This window comes from Melanerpes formicivorus, unplaced genomic scaffold (genome assembly GCF_026170545.1).
Source record: "Melanerpes formicivorus ecotype bairdi unplaced genomic scaffold, bMelFor1.0.p_v2 SCAF_27, whole genome shotgun sequence".
Taxonomy (NCBI): Eukaryota; Metazoa; Chordata; class Aves; order Piciformes; family Picidae; genus Melanerpes; species Melanerpes formicivorus.
In genome coordinates, this window is record NW_027142379.1 from 9,262,802 (window position 1) to 9,270,192 (window position 7,391).

A 7,391-nucleotide genomic window follows, 5' to 3' on the forward strand; every position below is an offset into this window, starting at 1 on the left:
CCAAAAAAAAGCCTTCCACAGCCACCACTTTTATTTACTTGGAAACTATCAATTCCTAGAAGGAAAAGACTACACCAGTTCCCTGAATCAAAACACCAAAACTTAAAGCTATATGACACCAACAGGGGGAAAGCAGGGAAAAAAAATTCCTATATAGAACAATTAGGAATAATACATGTTTTTATTTCAGTAGCTAAACATTCATCAGACACGATTCAGTGGGGAAAATGTTTAATGTAGAATCACCAAGTGAAAAGCTCATTAATGCAGGTGAAGCATCTGTGCTTGCATAGAAGCTGCAGAGCAAATTAAATAGCATTTCTCAACAGCAGGTCTAAAATGAGGATGTTTATTTCAATGCTGTTGGGTGGGGTGGGGGGGTTAAACCAGGTGTTTCTTCATCATTTGTACCCTCTAGTTTTATTCCAAGCTTTAACCAGTCAAGAATCAGTTGATGAGCCTGATGACACTGATCCTGTGGAACGGGATGTTGTGCAGGACTGCAGGAAAGTTTGCTTTCCCATCAGCTTCCCCGCAGAGGCCACACTGACATCTTTGTCACTGCCAGCTAACACGGAGGGGCTGTGCCAGGCGGCCGTTCCACCACAGCCACACAAACTGTGTGTCACGACCGACAGTAACACTCAAATTCCAGATATAGTGTAGCTCTATAGATGCCTTCTGGAAGGAGAAGGGTGGCGGGGTGGGGGGAAGTGTATATATAGAGAAGAGCGCAAACCCACACACTTACTTGGCTAAGGCAAAATGGCAGTTTCCACACACATCCCAACTTCTAGGTTATTAATTTGAAAAATTAAAGCTCTCCTCATCAATTGGGAGTGTATTTTTAAAAACTGCAAAAATAGCTGCCTGACGTTACTCTGAACGTCAAAGGGAGCGTCTCCTACTCTGTGTACCAAATCCTGCTCCCATTTACTGCACAAACTGGAATAACCCATGAAACAGATTCGCTCCAAAACTGTGTCACTATGGCAGAGAAATTCATTGGATCTGATAAAACTCGGTTCTACCCACACCTCTTTTCTTTAGCCACTACTGCTGTAACGAAGACTGGACAACGCCAAAGTGTTGATGGGTTCTGCTTAGTGCTCCATTTGTGCAGCAGTAAACACACGAGACACCAAAAGTCACGTTTAGTGCCTAGAATTTCATGCCCATTTTCATGGGTTTGAGTCATTCTTCTAACAGAAGTATGCACCCAAGGTTCAGTGCATCTTACCAGCATTGCTGTAATATGCTTACAGTTTACAAACAAGCAATACCAAGAACTGAAAAGCTGTCCAAACCCAATAAAAGCTTATTTCCCCCAAGACCTTCTCCCTCTTTATTGGCCTTTGTACATCCACCTCTTACAATTACAATAAAAACTAGATTCTTTTTAGTGCCTCATATTAAGACATTTCACTCTAGTTGCCAAATTAGTGGTTTTACAGCAAGCATCTAAGATTAGTCCATATTAAGATCTAAATTAAATAGCAGTTGCTCTATCACCCAATGACCCCTCCCCAGCAGAGGAGGATCAGCAAAAAGAGACAAGGTCCATGGGTTCAAATGAAAACAGAGCTAATGAAATAGCAAAACTAACTTCAACACAAATATAAAGAATATAAAGTTATACTCAGCCCTGTAAAAGTACAAGCAGGCCTCAAGAGCAAAAGGAAGAGAAGGAGGCAGCTCGAAGCTGGAGGCTCTAGCAAAAAGGCTCCCCTCTCCTCAGCAAACTTCCCCCTTTCTACTGAGTGTGATATTTATGGGCTAGAATACACCTCTAGCCAACTCAGGTCAACTGTCCTGTCTGACTCAAAGCTGCTAATGACCTGCAGCCAATGGTTGGACTGAGATTCTGTCCCAGTTAAACCAGGACAGCACTGAGCTCCTATTGATGAGAGTACAGCTAACAGAATTAAAGAAATTTACACAAACAGGAGTTAGTTATGTATATATTTAGGCAAAAATGTTCCCTAGACAAACAGCCCAGACTGACTTTACTACGGTACTTAAGGTCATAGCATAGAGTGAAATTTCATAGAAACAGGACAGACAACAAAACTAAAAGCATCCACCAAAAAATCACAGACAGGTTAGAGTTTCAAAGCCATGCACAAAGCAGTGTGAGCAAAGCAGAAACTCAGGCTGCCAAAGAAATTGACTTGATAAACAGCATCGCGTTTAACAACTCTGACACCCTACTATGTCAAGTAAGCACCTGCAGCTTGTGTTGTCCTCCTTGTGTTCATTAAATTAAATATATATATATATATATCTCTAAAGGAACCTATGGGGCAAATTCACTGACAAACAGGAAGAAGAGGCTTAGTTTGCCAGACTGAGGCAAAAAGCCTATTAGCATCCTAATCTATGGAAAGCAACATTAAATCTCCTGTGCAGCTACAGAGTTGAAACTACTGTGAACAGAATTGTCCTGCCCAGTCTCCTCTGGATTCAGAAGGGTGGAAATCCTACAGAACTTGGATGTAAACCACCTTAGAAACAGAAATAATTCTACATTTCTAAATAGTCCCACTAAAGATACTGACATCAAACAATATAAAAACCATTCCTGAGACATGTATGCAAACTTTGTCACTGGGAACTTGAAAACCCTACAGAGCAAGTGAACACAGTTTGTTCTATACACTCCCTCTTAAAAGACAAATTAGTAACTGTACCACATACAGCATAGGATGCCCAACTCACTTTTCAATATGTTAAAACAGCATACCTTGCCCAACTCACTTTTCAATATGTTAACACAGCATACCTTGCCAAGAAGATGCACAAGACCTGGAAGACAGATGAGGGACCCCATCACCTAGCAGCAATTCTCATAGTAGGATGCATTGTAGAAATCTGATTTGCTGTTTGAGATTCTACCCATCTTGACTTAACTTAGGTAACAGAAGAAGTAAGAAAGCAAAGGGGAAACAACTCTTCCCTGAAATAATCTGCTACTGAACTTGACAAATTAACTAAATCTACCTTTGGAGATTATGGGGGAGATAAAGTATCCTCCATCATTAATGTATACGGGATTTGCTTCATAATATTCAATGAGCAGTTCGATTCAGTTGACATGGCCTTCCAAACAGCAGGAAACTGAAATTCACCAATCTCAACTTCTTTTTAGAATTGCCAGCATGGGATTTGTATCAAGAAGACAAGTCTTTGTAATTAAAATCCTCTATCACTGTGAAGACATCTCTGAGCTGAAGTCCAGCACTGCACTAAAACCTTGCACAATCCAGCCAGCCTTTCAAGGTCTGCCTCAAATTTTCTGCAGCAAATAACTATCCACAACAGGAGAGAGTGATATGCTATCTGGCCAGATCTTTATCTAGTGGGTTTAAGAAAGAGTTAGACATTCCTCTGAAAAATAGTAAGATTCTTAAGGGCTGCAAGAACCATATCAACTGTGACTCCTCCTATAGCATGAGATGAAGAATCTGGTATTAACTGCAGCAAGACTGCCAGATTTGTAGGCAAAATCTGCAAGTGTGGGGAGGTCTTTTAAAGCAGTAGGCAAGACTAAAGGCTTGATGAGGCCAGGACTGGCAACTCTCAATAACATTTCAGTCCTGCATTTTGACATCTGAAATTAGATTTTTCATGTTAAAAAATAAAAAAGGGAAATTATTTTGTTGAATTTGATTTATATCACCCCAGGCTACTTGGGGAGAATGATTCCTTCCTCAGAAGTGTGATGAGTAACATTCGCCATTCATCAACGGTAACAATAAAATATTAATGCAGCACAAAAGATTTAACAAGCCAAACAAAAGTAGCCCTTCTGCACAATTTTCATCAGTCAGAGCATTTGGCATATATGAAAAAACATTCAAATATAAATTAGGGAGAGAGACATAGCTAACTGCCCAAGTGTTTAAGAATGCTAGCTCAACTTGTCATGAATTGTGAAGAAATGTTAGTGTTGGGAGTAATTGTCTGCCTTTCAGTTTGTCTCTCCCAGCAAACTATCTTGCTCTCTCCTGTAAATCCATGACATAAATCCAAAAAGTATTGAGTTCATATTTCTCTGCAGAAGTCATATGCTAAAAATATATATCCATAACATGCTAAATAATTCAGCAGACATATCAATCCCACTACTTTTCCTCAAAATTCAGAGTGAATTTAGGCCTAGGCCTATTTGAACAATTACTTCACCTGCACAGCCTCCACACTTCCCCAGTCTTTACCCTCCTCAGGCTGACTTCAATACTTCAGGCAGATCTACTTCTGGGGTTTTTGGTTGGTGGTTTGGTTTGTGTTTTTTGGGGAAAGGTCTACTTACTGTACAGTAGACTTCCATGTACTAAGCAGAGTATTACTCATGCATGCATTTTGATTCACTAAACCCTCACCTAATGTTGTGAAATCATCAGGTCAGACCAGAAGATAAAGAGAGAGTCATAAAGAAGGATCTGTAGGAGATAGCTGGATACACCTGCTCAAACTTATATACCTTAGCCTGAGGAAACCAGAATTCTGTGATCAAAAACAACTAAGGCAGACTCACAGATAAGCCTCTCCAGGGAAACAAACAAGCAAACAAACAGATTCAAAGAGCAGTATCTTGCAAGGTATGAAGAACCCATTGAGAACTGAAGCTTTAGGTGGTCCAAGAGAGCTGGGAAAAGAACTGCTTTATTTAAATAAATACTTCTAAAAAAATACAATCTTATCTTGACCATTGTAGAAAACTGTCAGAAAGCAGAGGGGAAAAAAGCAAAACCAGGGATCTGAAGTAGTAACACAGCCTCATGCTCCCACTAATGTTATCAGGGCTGTAAAAGTCTCAAAGGACTAATTTCTGCTTATATGAATTTTGTGACTTGTATCTTAATTTCAGTGGAATTATCAGAATGTGTGAAGTAAACAGCATTCAGTCCTGCATGGATAGTTACAGTAATGAGGACTTACAAGCACAAACCAAATCCAATATACAGGTTCAAAGGACCAAACCTCTAAGATATCACAGGGCTTTCAAGGTAGCTCAAGATTTAATCACGGAAAATAAAAATCATATTGAAAATAAAAACTAAAAAAAATATAAATAGAATACTGGAACACTGCTTTTTAAAGTACTTACAAGCATGATAGCAGTCTTTATCTGAATATAAGAACTTCTGTTAGTAACCATTTATTGACATAAACCCTTGTTTTGATACAGACCAAGAAACAGACATTTCCCCCTATCACTCTTGCCATGTAGACAGCCTTTAAATATAAAGGATGGCTGTAAACCAGTGAAGACTGAAAATCAGTCTTGTTTTCGAGATTAAAAGCCAGATTTAAATGGCATTTCTATGGCCTGATTTTAGTAGATCTATTTTAACACATCATTAAAGGGTAAATAAACAAGTAAATTTCATCTGGCAAGGAAAAGAAATGAAAACACAATTATGCAGCAGATGAAAACACAGCTCCTGAAGACTTCATCCTAACGTTTTTATTTCAGACAAGGCACCGGGTTAGCTCTGGGGACCAGATAAGAAACACAAGCTAACATCCATGCTTCAAAAGCTGTCATTTGGGGGAAAGGAAAAGAGAGCTCGACTTGATCACAGTCCAGAAATTAAATATCAACACACACACTCCATCCTCCCCCTCCCGGCTGCTACAATTTCAAGTTACAACTTTGCTCAACTTATTTGTATTTAATACCTTTCTTATAACGTCCATCACCCCTCAGCAGACGCTGTTATTTGCACGATGGGGAGGGGGAATTACTCTACCAAATTAACCCCTTAGGGGGACCTTCGGAGCCTGCTACCCGCCTCATCTGTCAAGTGAGGCGCAACTTTTCAACACGACAGAAAACGGCTACAAATAAGATCTTCAAACCCCCTCCTCCCTGCCTAAGGCCCCTTCAGAGGAGCCACGGCTGCAGCGGCGCGGGGCACAGCCCAGCGATAAGGCTCCCGGGCAGGCAACGCCGCCGGCGCGGAGAGCGGAGGGAACGGGAGAACCGCTCTGGGGGTCTCAGCTGGAGGATGCCCCGGCAGCCCGGGTCTCTGCGCGCCCCCGGCCGGGTCACAGCCCCCAGCGCGCAGCCCCCAGTGCAGCCCCGGCCGGAGCGCAGCCTGCCGGAACCGATCACCGAGCTGCGGTGGCCCTCGACGAGAGCGCCTTCACCTCCTGCCAGAGCTGTGCACGCCCTGCGGGCTGTAACCTTAAGAAACTTGATAAGGGAATAAAAGGGAGGGACTTTGGCAGAACCGATTCCCAGCTTTTAATCTCTCCTGACGCGCCGGAGCCAGCGGGGAAACAAGGAAACAAAACCCTCGCCCGCAGAACGCACCCCGGCTGCCCGCCAGCCCCTGCCCGCCCCGAGCGGCTGTTACCTGGCTGGCGGCTGGGCGGTCGACCGCCCGGCAGCGCGACCAGCGCGGCACTTTTCTCCGGTGTGTGTGCGTGTGTCGCTCGGTGTCTGGCGAGGCTGCTATTTATAGTCCCGAGCTTCCAACAACACGACGGCGAAAGGAAATGAAGGGCTGAGCGCCCCGGCAGCCGCGCCGAGCAGCCAGAGCCCAGCCCGCTCGCCCCAGTGAGGGCGAGTTGCGGCTGGCGCTGTCCCCGGGCACAGCGGCTCCTGTCCCCCCCGGCGCCGCCCTCGGACGAGTCTCCTCCCAATGTCACCGCAGCCCGATGGTGGCCCCGCAGGTAGCGCCCCTGAGCCCGCGGCGATGGGGGGGAGCGACGAGCTGCTTTTCGCCGCCTCTCTAGCAGCCCTGCGGCCGGCAGGCAGCGCAACACGGCTCGGCTCAGGCGCGCAGAGGTGACCCGCTACTGCTGCTGCTGGAGGAGGCGAGACCGACACTGGGGTGTGGGAGGGAGAAGCCGCCGCTTGCCGTTCACCTCCTGCCGCCCAGAGGGAGCCCGGTCTCCGCGGCCGCCTCTGCCGAACGCCGGGGGTTGGGAGGCGGTGGCAGGATCTTGCCCGACCCGAGGGGACGGTCGGAAGAAGCTAAGGGGTCTCACCCGGGAAGGCAGTTATGGGCTCAGGCTAACGCTGGTGGCCGGCGTCTCCTGCGCCGGCCTGGAAAGCCCTGGGCACGGCCACTTCGGAGAACGTGGCTGAGGGGGAAACATTAGTCACTGTGCCCTGCCAGAGATGGAAGCGAGCGAACAGATTCTCAGAGCTGCCGGGGGGGGCTTCAAAAGTTTGGGAGGACGGGCGATGAAGGAAGACCCTTCCTGTCAGCGAGAGGGTGGGAAGGCTTCACCTAGTGCCCAGCTCCAGAAAGTGCTCGTGGCCTCCATAAAGCCAGCCTTCGGTGCGCGGGGAGCCGGAGCCCCCTCCTGCCACTTGCCTGGCAGCTCTACTGGGCCACACCGCAGGCACTGGCTGGAGCCCGGGTACAGGCTGC

General features: G+C 45.7%; 1 protein-coding gene across 3 annotated transcripts in view; it reads right to left on the bottom strand.

Moving 5' to 3' along the window:
• INPP4B (inositol polyphosphate-4-phosphatase type II B) overlaps positions 1–6,738 on the bottom strand; it is a 339,838-nt gene extending 333,100 nt beyond the window's left edge. For 2 of the 3 annotated variants that reach the window (XM_068154053.1, XM_068154052.1), the window contains exon 1: positions 6,366–6,447. The gene's annotated coding sequence lies outside the window, so the exon portion shown is untranslated. Of the gene's footprint in view, positions 1–6,365 lie in introns of all 3 variants that reach the window. The other variant, XM_068154054.1, reaches the window with a different exon arrangement.
• Positions 6,739–7,391: the final 653 nt, after the last annotated feature.